Source organism: Pristis pectinata, chromosome 24 (genome assembly GCF_009764475.1).
Source record: "Pristis pectinata isolate sPriPec2 chromosome 24, sPriPec2.1.pri, whole genome shotgun sequence".
Classification (NCBI taxonomy): Eukaryota; Metazoa; Chordata; class Chondrichthyes; order Rhinopristiformes; family Pristidae; genus Pristis; species Pristis pectinata.
In genome coordinates this window covers 32698345-32712619 of record NC_067428.1, presented here as the reverse complement: position 1 = coordinate 32712619, position 14275 = coordinate 32698345, and positions in this window count along the sequence as shown.

Here is a 14275-nt window from a genome sequence, read left to right as displayed (position 1 = left end):
TTCAGTTCTGGTCACTACATTATAGGAAGGATGTGACAGCTTTGGAGAGGGTGCAGAGATTTACAAGAATGCTGCCTGGGTTGGAGAGCATGTCTTATGAGGAGAAGTTGAGCGAGTTCTGGTCACCTCACTACAGGAAGGATGTGGAAGCCATAGAAAGGGTGCAGAGGAGATTTACAAGGATGTTGCCTGGACTAGCATGGCTTATGAAAACAGGTTGAGTGAACTTGGCCTTTTCTCCTTGGAGCAACAGAGGATGAGGGGGGACCTGATAGAGGTGTATAAGATGATAAGAGACATTGATCGTGTGGATAGTCAGAGGCTTTTTCCCAGGGCTGAAATGGTTGTCGCAAGAGGACACAGGTTTAAGGTGCTGGGGAGTAGGTACAGAGGAGATGTCAGGGGTAAATTTTTTACTCAGAGAGTGGTGAGTGCATGGAATGGGCTGCCGGCAATGGTGGTGAAGACAGATACGGTAGGGTCATTTAAGAGATTTTTGGATAGGTACATGGAGCTTAGAAAAATAGAGGGCTATGGGTAAGCCTAGTCATTTCTAAGGTAGGGACATGTTCGGCCCACCTTTGTGGGCCGAAGGCCCTGTATGTGCTGTAGGTTTTCTATGTTTCTATGTTTCTATGAGTTCAGGCTTTTCTCTTTGGAGCGACGGAGGATGAGCGGTGACTTGATAGAGGAGTATAAGATTATGGGAGGCATAGACAGAGTGGACAGCCAGCACCTTTTCCCCAGGGTGGTAATGGCCAATATTAGAGGTCACCCGTTTAAGGTGCATGGAGGAAATTTCAGGGGAGATATCAGAGGTAGGTTTTTTTACACAGAGAGTGGTGGGTGCCTAGAATGCACTGCTGCGGGTGGTGGTAGGGGCCAATACAATAGGGTCATTTAAGAGACTCTTAGATAGGCACACGGATGAAAGAAAAATATAGGGTTATAGGAGGGGAATAGATTGAACGGGGATAAGGTTTATATAGGTCAGCACAACATCGTGGGCTGAAGGGCCCGCACTGTGCTGTACTGGTCTATGCTCTCTATTCCATGTAACTGTGCGGACCAAAACCTACAGTCGTGTCTATGTGCTGAGAGCACCTAACCATTAGAATTAGCTTGATCATATTAAATAGCATAAAAACATAATGTTCTGCCATTCAACAAGGTCATGGCTGATCTTTTTCTGCAGTGTCACTTTCCTGCACTTACCTCACATCCTCGAACCCCTTCATAAGTTAAAATCTGTTGACCTTTGTCTTAAAGGAAAAATGGTTCTGGGACAGAATTCAAAGAATGTTTGCAGCACTGAATGCTTGTGGTTATGGCTTGAAAAGTTGGGGCATTTTCAGTAAAGATCAAACAACATTTTAAAAAATATGTTTGGAGAGTGAACAGTGAAGGGTTATTTCTACTGGCTGGTGACAAAGAGATATGGATTCAAGATTCATCACTGAAAGAACGAAGGAGAAATTTGGAAATGCTTTACACCTAGAGCCTTGTTAGTGCTTGCCATTCCACAAGTGACAACTAACACACAGGTTACATCATTTAAGCTGGAACATTGAAAGATTTGCAGAGTTAGTCAAGTCGTGTTAGAGTGCAATGAGCCAATGAAGCTCCTTCTGTGGTTTCTACTCACTCATGATTTGTACAAATGGCAATAGTCATGCTTTGAGGCAATAACGTAATTGTTATGTGGGTTTGGGAACCAGTGAACAGAGTAGAACTTCAGTGGAAGTACTTTACAGTTAATGCTTGGAAATGAATTGAACTGGGTCAGGCATCATCTCATGATCAAGAACACTGAGCAGTTTTTGTTGTGGTCTGGAAGCTGAGACCACACAGGCAAACTGAGATCGCTGGCCGGCATTATCTTCATGATCCACGTGCCATGGAACTCAGCATGGGTTATTGCTTTGTAGTGTGTCATTGAACAGTATGAGGTCGGCCAACATTCATGATGTCGGCCAGTTCGAAGCATCCATCAGAATGCAGCTGCAGAGACTTTAGTAATTTGCATGATGATTTATTTGGTATGATGTGAAGGACGAAGGCAAGTAGTGATGTTCCCTCAGTCCCACAACCACTGCTTTTCTTAATGTATATTGATAACCTGGGCTTGTGTGCACAGGGCACCATTTCAAATCCTATACATGACACAAAACAGTAGTTGGAGCAAGAAGTAAGTAACTTCATCTCCAAAAAGTACCAAATCTTCAGAAGTGACAGGAACATCCTGTGGAACCCAGTCACCAGACAATTATTTCAATGTTGGTTTGGCAAGAACTTATTCTTGACCTGACTCCTCCTCAGCTCCCTTTCAGTTAACAAAGGGGGTAGAGTCCTAAACAATCCTTCATTATGCAAAAAATCATACAGCAGGAGTATAGTAAACCCCCAACTTTCACAGGGATACCAGTTGCCAAGGATGATCAGAAGGCAGTCAATCTCCTCCCGATGAGGATGCAGGAAATCAAAAGCAAACCATGCTTGTTTCGACCAGCTGAAACATACAAGTGAAGACTGACAAATACTTCATCCAATGGCCATTGTGCCAGAGGGAAAGCTCAAGAGAGTTTTTTTTGACTTTTTAAATTGCTTGTTTAGTTCACAGATTCCTTCCCATTAACACAATCAAACAGAGTGTTAAATGTTACTGTTTTTTTTACAGACCCATGTTTGAAAGATAGTCTACAAATATGTTCCCTACCCTTTCATGTGGTGAATAAAACCTTTATTAACCAACAAATTCAATAAAATGGAGAGAGGTCACAGATGCTGGAATCTGGAGCAAAAAACAATCTGCGAGAGGAATGTAACAGGATCTGAGGAAGCAAAGGGATGGTTGACTCTTCGGGTCGAGACCCTACATCAGGACTGAGAGGGCAGAGGGGAGATGGCCAGTATAATGAGGTGAGAGGTAGGGGTGAGGCAGGGTCTGGCAGGTGACAGGTGGAACCAGGTGAGGAGGGAGATGACGAGCAGATGGAACCAGGTGGGGCAGGGCGAGGGGGAGAGTCAGGAGACAGTGGCCGGTTGGTGGATAGGTCGAGGGATGATAAGGAGAGAGAGAGAGAGAGAGTGAAAAGATCAGATGGAGGGAGGGTGGACGTAGAGACAGAGGCTGGGAGAGAATAAGTCAAGACACAAGAGGCTGCAGACGTTGGAATCTGATAAGAAAACAAGGTGATAATTGGAACCAGATGAGTGAGGGATGGTGGACAGGTGGAACCAGTGGGGGAGGGTTTGGGGAAAAGGGGAATGAGAGAACCTGGGGGGATCAGAAGGAGAGAGAAGGATGCACAGGGGCCGTGGGCTACTGGAAATATTTAATAGAAATTAAATAAAATCTTTTGCTGCAGTGAAGATTTGTTGGGTAAGCTTTCACTATCCGCGGGGCAGTTGTACTCTGTACAATCGTCATGGCTATCCCTCGAGGTCGAGGATGATGGTCTTCATTTCATTGACCTATTTATGGGCTCTCAAGAGGCTTATGAGTCCAATCTTGGCTCTGAAAGTTCTTCCGCGTTCAGGACAGGTAGTTCCAGACGGCAGATTGGGCTTTGGGTGTCGCTGCCTCTCTTTCCATCTTCTTCTCTTTTAATCTGATTCTGCACATCTGTCGGCTTCAAAAGTTGCTGTTCCTTCTCGGATGCTGGTTTGCCAGAGTTTCCTGTCCTTGGCATTGGTTTCCCAATTGTTGATGTCGATGTTACATTTCTTCATGTTGGCTTTTAAGACGTCTTTGAATCTCTTCTGTTGTCCGCGTCTTTTACGTTTGCCTACTTTAAGCTGGGAGTAGAAGATTTGTTTTGGCAGACGTTCGTCTTTCATCATAGGCTTCAACGCTTGTTGTTTTTGCTTCATTTAGCACGCTGATGTTGGTTCTTCTATCTTCCCAGCTGATATTTAAGATATTTCGAAGACAGCATTGATGGAACTTTTCAAGTGCCTTCAGATGTCGTCGGTATGTTGTCCAAGTTTCTGATGCATACAGGAGCGTTGGGATCACCACTGCTTCGTACACTAACATTTTAGTGTCTGTTCGGATGTCACGATCATGAAAGACTCTTGTTCTGAGACATCCAAAAGCTGTTCCAAGCGCATCTAAGACGATATTGGATCTTGTCATTAAGGTCGACATTGGAGGAGAGGTGACTTCCAAGATATGGAAAGTGGTCCACATTTTCCAGGGTTGTTTCGCCAATTTGAATTGATGGTTCCATCCAATTTGTCTCAGTTGGTGACGGTTGGTAGATGATCTGAGTCTTCTTCAGAATATGGCCCACGTTGAAGCTCCCTTGCAAAACAATGTTCTGGTTGCACAGACTGCACCCAGTGATAAGCACTCAGGACACCTCAGATGAATCCAAAGCTCTGCTTCAGGATCACAACGATCGCAGTAGCACTGGGGCAGTGATTTTGCAGAAAGGAAGGAGCAGGATTAGGTAATGGGCTCCTGCAACACCTGAACATGATTGATGAAGGAGGAGATAATCAGGTCAGGAATGGGTCCTCCCAGAGAGGAAGAACACGGATCAGGAAAGGAAAGAACTGGAGAGGAGGATTGTTGGCTCAGGGAGCAGGGCTGGGGGAGATGGAGTGAGCGAGGAAGCAGGGAGACAGGTTTGGAAAGGAGAAGGTGATGCCAGGGATTGAGGGTGCCTGCAATGCCAGTCGGTGACATCAGTGCTCAGTCTTTAAACGCAGAGTCAGCAAGGATCCTCCAACCATTTACATGTATTTGTCTTGTGCCAGTCAACGAGTATCAGATTCAGTTCATTAAGAGCATTAAATACAGGGGTCCAGATGCTAGGCTAGCACGTACACAATGACTGACCCAATCAAACGCAGACTCATAGGCACGTACTCCCCTGATTTACCAATGCTGTTGATCAATTGGGAGCATCATAAATTTCAGAATACAACACCTGTTATCTCCTTGATAGATCACAATCAGCTGGCTGACATTATTTCACCAGAGCTTGCCTGGAAATACTGCAAAACATGGAAATTTTAATTGAGATGATTTCGAGGAGCACAATAGGGATACCTTTCTGTGTCTGGCAGCTTTCACTGAGGAAATGACATCACTCCTGGACATAAGTACCAGCTCGTTTTACTTCGAACAATGGACCAATCCCATGGACTGTAACAAAACTGTGCACTCATCCTTGCATACACTTGATTCAACAGTTTGTTTTTCCCCACCTTTGTTGATTGTTCTCAATTAATTGTATTTCAAATAGTTGCAGCAAATAATCCTTGAGAGAAAGAGAACGCAGAGCCACAGTTGAAGTAAAGGTTGTTTTAATAAGCTTTGGGAGCAAACCACCAGAAAGTGGGAGGGAATTGTGCAAGAATATACAGAATGAAATGAAATTAAATGATTCTGCTATTAACAGGCTTAACAAGACAGAAGCCTAGATTCAGCACTGTAGCATTGATGAGCCATTTCATTTCAGCTGAAAGTTTCCAGTGATCTTGCTGCATTCCTGCATTAATTACGGCCTAAGGCATCAATAACAAGGCCTAATGGTGACACCAATAGCATTTCCTACTCTCAAAACATCAATGCCAGATATCAATGAGTATTTCGTAGTTCTTATCCTTAAATGTTACTATCCTGCAGAAATGATTGGTTTGTTCTCATTTTTAATAGGCTAAGTTCTATTCTTGTGTTCTCTCATTACATTTTCATTTTTAGATAATCTTCTTTACTCATTTCTAATCTGTGTCTTTAGTTATTTTATACCTCCATCCATCCCTTTCAGTATTCTCGGCCTTAACTAGTTGCCCAGTCAACTGGAGAAAATCAGCCCAATTTCTCTCCGGCAAAAATCAGTTCACTCACCTGAACCATTTGTCATAACTGAGTCCTCCCTGACTCAGGTTCATTCTGTTCGTTCACTTTAAAACTATTTTAAGATTACACATCTGTGTTTGGCACCTGACTAGGCCGCACGTTGTGAAGCTGCAGTGTCTCAGGTTGCGTTTTGTTTCTATAGCAGAGGGCCAGCACTTTTGAACTCTTTTTCAGATTTGCAGTGCACCAGAAGTGGCTGCTTTCTGATGACATTTTAACTTATTCTGGCTCGCAGCTGATTCTCCCTGGATCTACTGCACTACCTTCTATGCTTTATTGATACTCAGTTCACACCAGTTAGTTTCTTTCAGTGTATGATCAATGATCATGACAAAATTATTCTCCTCTGCAGCTCCAGGGCAGACACGGTAGTGTAGTGGTTAGCATTATGCTATTACGGTGTCAGGGACCTGGGTTCAATTCTGGCCGCTGTCTATAAGGAGTTTGTACGTTCTCCCCGTGACTGCATGGGTTTCCTCTGGGTGTTCCAGTTTCCTCCCACATTCCAAAGATGTACTGGTTAGGAATTTGTGGGCATGCTATGCTAGAGGCGTGGTGACACTTGCGGGCTACCCCCAGAACATTCTACGCAAAGATGCATTTTACTGTGTTTCGATGTACATGAGTCTAATAAAGGAATGTTATCTTCTGCTGGTATTTTCACAAAACCATTCAGCCTACTTGTTGGGTTAAACTGAGTTAATGGATAGAAAAATCTCAGATTGTGTACAGTGTTACAAAATGCTTTCTGAGAACCATCGGTAACTAATTACACTACCACACCATCTCTCTAAGTTTCTGTTGGCTTGACCTCAATCATCCTCTCTGCCAAGACAGTCCAACTGCAAATAAATCTCCTAATCGTTCTCTTTACTATCTTAATAACATTTTAAAATTGATAGTCCCTTGTCACTGACTCCCTAATCAAAGGAAATGTGTTTTTTCTACCTACCCTATCAAAACTCTTCATAATTTTAGAAACTATTAAATCTGGTCTTAGCATTCAGTCTACCTGGGGGATATTGTGCCAGTATCTCTAGCCTCTCTTCATTATTAAACTTTCTCATCTTAGATACCATTTAAGTGACTCTGTACATTATTCTCTCTGTGGTTTTAATGCTTTTCCTGTGGTTAAAAATGCACAAGATCCTTTATGATTAGATATATCATTACCTCTTCAATCTTCTTTTCTGCGGGCATCTGCAAAATCACCAAAAATATTATCCTCATTTAAATTTAACTCTATTTTGAACAAATCATTCATCTCTCACTCTCAGAAGCCTCACAATCAACTACATCATTTCATTCCTTACTTTTCCTCCAGTAGTTACTGCGGAATAGTAAGTTTGCAAATGACACAAAAGTCAGTAGTGAGGAAGCTTGTTGAAGGCTACAGCAGGAAATGGATCAGATGGAAAGTTAAGCAGAGTGTTGGCAGATGGCATTTAATCTGGACAAGTGCGAGGTGATACGCCTTGGGAAGACAAATAGTTGTTGGACATACAAAGTAAATGGTAGGGCACCAAGGAATGTTGAACAGAGGGAGCCTGCGTTTCAAGCCCACAGTTCCATGGAATTGGCAACACAGGTACCTATGCTGGTGAAGAAGGCATATGGCATGATTGCCTTCAGAGGTCAGGGCATAGAATATGAAGTTAGGATGTTATGTTGGAACTTCACAAAATTCTGGTTAGACCACATTTGGAGTGTTGTGTGCAGTTCACTCTAAGAAGGGTGTGGTTACACTGGAGAGACTGCAAAGGAGATTCACCAGAATGTGGCCTGGATTGGAGGACTTTAGTTACGGGGAGAGATTGGACAGGTTGGATTTGCTGACCCTGGAGCAAAGAAGGCTGAGGGCTGACCTGATACAGATATATAGAGGCATAGAGAGGGTGGATAGTCATTCTCTTTGCCGTGGTAGGGGTATCAAAAACAAGGAGGCATAGGTTTAAGATAAGAGGAAGGAGTTTTAAATGAAATTTGAGGGGAAACATTTTTTCATTGATATCTGGAATTTGCTGCCAGAGGAGATGATGAAATCAAATATAGTCAACTACGTGTCAGAGACATTCAGTCAGGTATTGAAAAAGCCAAGGCACAGCAGGGTATGGACCAAGTGCAGGTAAATGGGACTCGTGTAGATGGGCAAAAAGGTCAGTGTGGGTGTGATGGGTCAAAGGGCCCATTTCCGTCATGTACAACTCTGTAACTCTGTGACTCATTAAACTACATTTCCCTCTCGTCTGCCTATTTGATCAATCTGACTTTTTTGTCCTGAAGTCTTTTAAAGCCCATCTTATGCTTTGCTAAATACATTTCCCCCCAGTGATGATTACACTCGTGCACTGTTTCCAACTCATCTGCAATCTGACCTAACCCTGCTGAAGCAGTGTACAATGTACAGGACAAAGCAATCCCACAAGCAATGGATCAGATCAAACACCTGTAGCCCTGCCATATCGAATTATGAATGGTGGTAGACAAACTCTTAATGGGAAGAAAGTGTCTCCAAGAAGACCCCCACCCCCACCGATGACAGAGGTCAACATATGAACGCAAAGGCATTATTTGCTGAAGTGCCAAAGATCTGATCCATTTTGGTTTCCTCTTGTGATTCCTGCCATCTCAGAAGCCAGTCTTCAATCACTTTGATCTTATTCTGCCAAGTGTCCAGAAATAGTTGAGAACAATGCATAAAGCAAAGCCTCTGTGACCAGATGACTTCCCAGTTGTGATATTCAAGACTCACACTGCAGAATTACTTGCACCTCTACCCAATCTGTGCTGGTACAGTTCCAACACTGGCATCTGCTGGACAAGGTGGAAAATTGCCCAGGTATGTCTTGTTCACTAAAAGCAGGACAAATCCAATCAGATTACCGTAAAATACTAATAATCGCTATCCGATTGTTTGGGAATCCCAGTGGTGTGGCATCCAGCTGGACAGGATCTGTTTCCTGTACTCCCCAGTTCCCTTTAAGCTCAGCAGGTTCACCAGAAAATGTATTATACCGCAGTGTAACATCTTAATAAAATGTAAATTAAAACTGTTTTGTAATATTACTGGAAGTAATATATAACAGAGGGGAAGATCAGCCAGTCCAGCACCACCAATGTCGGATGATCAGAGTTCCGCTCTAGTTAGAACTTCAATCACCAGCCAAGTGATGCAAAGTGCCAAAAATACCAACCTCAGGTGCATGTTGGTATTGGTATTGGTATTATTGTCACTTGTACCGAGGTACAGTGAAAAACTTGTCTTGCATACTGATCGTACAGGTCAATTCATTACACAGTGCAGTTACATTGAGTTAGTACAGAGTGCACTGAGATAGTACAGGTTAAAACAATAACACTACAGAGTAAAGTGTCACAGCTACAGAGAAAGTGCAGTGCAATAAGGTGCAAGGTCACAACAAGGTAGATCGTGAGGTCAGAGTCCATCTCATTGTATAAGGGAACTGTTCAATAGTCTTATCACAGTGGGGTAGAAGCTGTCCTTAAGTCTGGTGGTACGTGCCCTCAGGGTCAATGGAAGAGGAGAGAGAGAGAATGACCCGGGTGGGTGGGGTCTTTGCCATACCAAGCTGTGATGCATCCAGATAGGATGCTTTCTATGGTGCATCGGTAAAAGTTGGTCAAAAGGGACAAACTGAATTTCTTTAGCCTCTTAAGGAAGTAGAGGCACTGGTGAGTTTTCTTGGCTGTGGCATCTACGTGATTTGACCCGGACAGGCTGTTGGTGATGTTCACTCCCAGGAACTTGAATCTCTCAACCCTCTTGACCTCAGCACCATTGATGTAGACAGGTGCATGTACAATAATAAACTGATCACTTGGGCTTTACCAGGCCCTTCCTGCTCCAAACCTTATCTCAGCCTTGTTCCGAACGGGGGAGGTGGGTTGAATTCCATGGTTGGGAGTTATTCCCTTTGACATATGGACAGCATTTGACTGAGTGCAGCACTGTGAGCTCCAGTTAATGAAAATCAAGGCTAAGTGGGGAACTGGAGTCGTATCGCACACAATACAGCCATTCTTGATGCTGGAAAGGGACGCCTTTCTGCAAAATGTTTCGTCAAGCCAGTTTGGATTTTGTGGTACAAGGTATTCACTGCACACCATTCGTTATAGCAGAGAAATGGTTTCATAAATTCAAGACACAACCTCAAGGAGTCAATGGAGTTGCAGGGATAATTTCTAAATTGAACATCCATGAATTGAGGGACTACATCCATAATTGAGGGCAGACATCCCAGCCATAGGACATCACTGTAGCAGTTCCTCGTGGAAATGTCCTAAGTCCAATCATCCTCCGCTGATGCAGTTTCTTCTTTCTTCCATCATAAGCTTTGAAGTGGGGATGTTGGATAATAGAATGCAATAGAATCATAGTGTCACAGAGCACACAAACAGGTCCCTTGGCCCAACATGTCCACGCTGACATCAGATACCCATCAATACCAATACACCAATCCCATTTACCTGCACTCGATGCAAAGCCTTCTATGCTTTGCCTTCAATTGCCCGTTTAGATACACTTAAAATGTGAGAGTATCTGCCTTTAACATCCATTCAGTCAGTGTGTTCCAGATTCCTACCACCCTTTGGTTATAAAGTTTCTTCCTCAGATTACCTAAACCAATGTCCTCCAGTTTTGGATCCTTCTGTTATGGGGAAAGGTTTCTGATTACCTACCCTATCTTTGCCCCTCATCAATTTTTATACTTCTAGCAGGTCCCTATTCAACCTCCTCCTCTCCAAGGAAACAAACCTAATCTCTCCAGTTTCTCCTCATAAGTGAAACATTCCATCCAGGCAACATCCTGAAGAGTCTCCTCTGCACCCTCTCCAGTGCCGTCACATCCAATTGTTCAATTTCATTTGCAAATCCCCAGGAAATGCAGCAGTTGATTCCTGCATGGAGCAAGGCTGAGACTAATTCATGTAGGGCCTCATAAGTAAGAAGTAACATTTGCACCAAGCAAGTGCCAGATAGTGACCTTCTCCAACAGGAGGGAGTCTAAGAATGTAGTGGCTGAGTATCTTGTGATGAGTGACTCCTAACTCCCCAGAGCCTTTCTTCCATCTATAAAGCACGTCAGGAGCATGATGGGATATTGTCCACTTGTCTGGATGAATACAGGTTCAGAATTATTCAAGAAGTTCAATTACATCCACCAATCGAAGTCCACTTGATTGGTACCCTTTCACCAATCTCGAATGAACAACCTTCCCCATCAGTGCACCATGGCTGCAGAGTGCACAATCTACAAAAGAACTTCTTCACCTCGACGACTCCAGTAGAATATTGCAAATCCATAACGTCCAATACCAAGACAGATATGTCAGCAGGCGCAAAGGAATAACCCCTGCGGATTACCCTGCTTGCTACTCACTATCCTGATCTGGACATTGCTGAGCCTTAATTTTGGAACCACCTTCCTCCCACACCCATCAGCATTGTGGGAGCTCCCTTGCTGAAGGAGTGCAGCAGTTTCATAGATTTATAGAGTTGTACAGCACTGAAACAGGCCCTTTAACTCAACTCATCCATGTCAACCAAGATGCCTATCTATGCTAGTCCCATTTGCCTGCGTTTGGCCCATATCCCTCTAAACCTTTCCTATCCGTCTACGTCCAAATGTCTTTTAATCATTGTAATTGTGCATGCCTCTACCACTTCCTCTGGCAGCTTATTCCATGTACCCATCCACCCTCTGTGTGAAAAACCTGCCCCTCAAATCTCCTTTAAATCTTTCCCCTCTCACCTTAAACCTGTGCCATTTAGTTTTAGACTCCCCTACCCTGGAGAAAAAGACTCTTATATACTTATTTACCCTTGCTATGCCCCTCATAATTTTATAGACCTCCATAAGGTCACCCCTCAGCGTCCTTTGCTCCAGGGAAAACACTCAGCCTATCCAGTGTCTCCTTATAACTCCAGTCCTCCAATCCTGGCAACATCCCTTTGAATCTTTTGTGCACCTTATCCAGTTTAATCACACCCTTCCTGTGGCATGGTGACCAGAACTGCACACAGTTTGGGAAGGCTGTTTATCACCATCTTCTCCAGAGCAACTAGAGATGGACATCAAATGCCAAACTGCTTGAAATGCACACATTCCATAAATGAATAAAAGAAAGACTATTTGTTTCTTCTCTTTTGGCCAGCTTTCTGTCAATCCTGCTACATTTCTTCTTGTTCCATATGACAGAAGTTTTTGTTATATGTATGCAGTTTATTAAACACCGAGAATCCAGATTAATTAGGTCTGTTTTCCCTCATCAATGAATATTGGCATTTCTCAAGCATTCGCATTTTTCAAAAGTAACTTTTCTTTAACAAACCCTTGCTGATTCTTTTTGATTTTCATCTGCATCCAGTCGCACCCAATAGTTTAATTTCACATGATGAGTTGTACAAGTTCATGTTCAATCCACAATTTGCACTGAGATGATATGTAAGTGATACATGCTATGAATAATGTACAAATTGGTGAGCAACCTGGTGCAAGGAAGACATCCTCCATTAATTGTAACTCATCCCCTGTTCCTGACTGATTTGTGTCTCTCCACCGGTAGTTTTGGAAATACAGAGCTCTGCCCTTAACCTCGAGATATGGTTCAGAAAGTCACTGCACGTCCATATTAATCGCTCATTAAACTTGCCACAGTAAGTTGAAGCTGGGCATTAATGGTGCAAGGATTCTTTTACTGATGTGATAATTCCTAAGGGTCACTTATCAACTTCTCTTGCCAGAAAAATGAACAACCAAAAGTGTGAAATCAAAACAGAAAATGCTGGAAACATTCAGTAAGTCAGGCAACATTCACAGAAAGAGAGCCAATGGCCCAGGTCATTGACCTTTCGTCAGGCTCTGTTTCTCTTCCCACAGATGCTGCCTGATCTGCAGGGAACTTACAGCATTTTCTATTCTGATTTCACCTTCCCAACACTTTCAGTTTTTTTTTACTTTCAACTAGAAGTGTGATGTCTCACATCTTTAGATGGTGAATTATTGTTGATGATCTTGATGGAATTTACTTACCTTCCCCATTTTTATTTTTATCTTAATCCACATCAACGTTTTTATCTACATCAACGGTGCTGAGGTCGAGAGGGTTGAGAGTTTCAAGTTCCTGGGAGTGAACATCACCAACAGCCTGTCCTGGTCAAATCACATAGAAGCCACGGCCAAGAAAGCTCACCAGCGCCTCTACTTCCTCAGGAGGCTAAAGAAATTTGGTTTGTCGCCTTTGACCAACTTTTACCAATGCCAATAGAAAGCATCCTATCTAGATGCATCACGACTTGGTATGGAAACTGCTCTGCCCAGGACCGCAAGAAACTGCAGAGAGTTGTGGACACAGCCCAGAACATCACGGAAACCAGCCTCCCCTCCGCAGACTCTGTCTTTACCTCTTGCTACCTTGGTGAAGCAGCCGGCATAATCGAAGACCCCACCCACTCAGGTCATTCTCTCTTCTCTCCTCTTCCATCAGGTAGAAGATACAGGAGCCTGAGGGCACGTACCACCGGACCTAAGGACAGCTTCTACCCCACTGTGATAAGACTATTGAGTGGTTCTCTTATAAGACGAGATGGACTATGACCTCACGATCTACCTTGTTGTGACCTTGCACCTTATTGCACTGCTCTTTGTAGCTGTGATACTTTACTCTGTACTGTTATTGTTTTTACCCGTACTACATCAATGCACTCTGTACTAACCCAATGTAACTGCACTGTGTAATGAATTGACCTGTACAAACAGTATGCAAGACAAGTTTTTCACTGTACCTTGGTACAAGTGACGATAATAAACCAATACCAATACCAATACCTTCTTTGTCCTCTCTTTACTACTATTCTTACACCTGATTGCAAAATGAATTCAACCCCTCGACTCCAGCCTCCTCCTCGTTCTTTCCTCCCTCTAGTTTTCAACCCTGGGTTTGAATGGAGATTAGTCGTCGGTACCTGGACCACTCCAGCTTCCTTCAGGGAGTTAGAGCGCAGTCAACACCAAGGTGTGACTTGTCCTTATCGAGTTCCATTCTACTCAATATTTTTGGACATTACCATTATCAACTGTTTCACATCATCTTCAAGTACATTTAGACTATTGCCATCATCTGCCAAACCTGAAACGAAAGCCCTGTATTTTATCATTGTCAGTTATGTGACTCTTATCTCTTCTTAACCTATCTTAAAATAACACAGAAGGGGGCCATTTGGCCAATCAGATCCATACTAGCTCCCTGGGGAGTAATGCCAGCATTCCCATTTCCTCCCCTGATTTGCTGTACCCCTCCAACATTCTCTCTCACACAGACCCATCAAATCCATGTTGATGCTTTTGCCATTAACCTGCATGAAGGGTAATTTACAGTGGC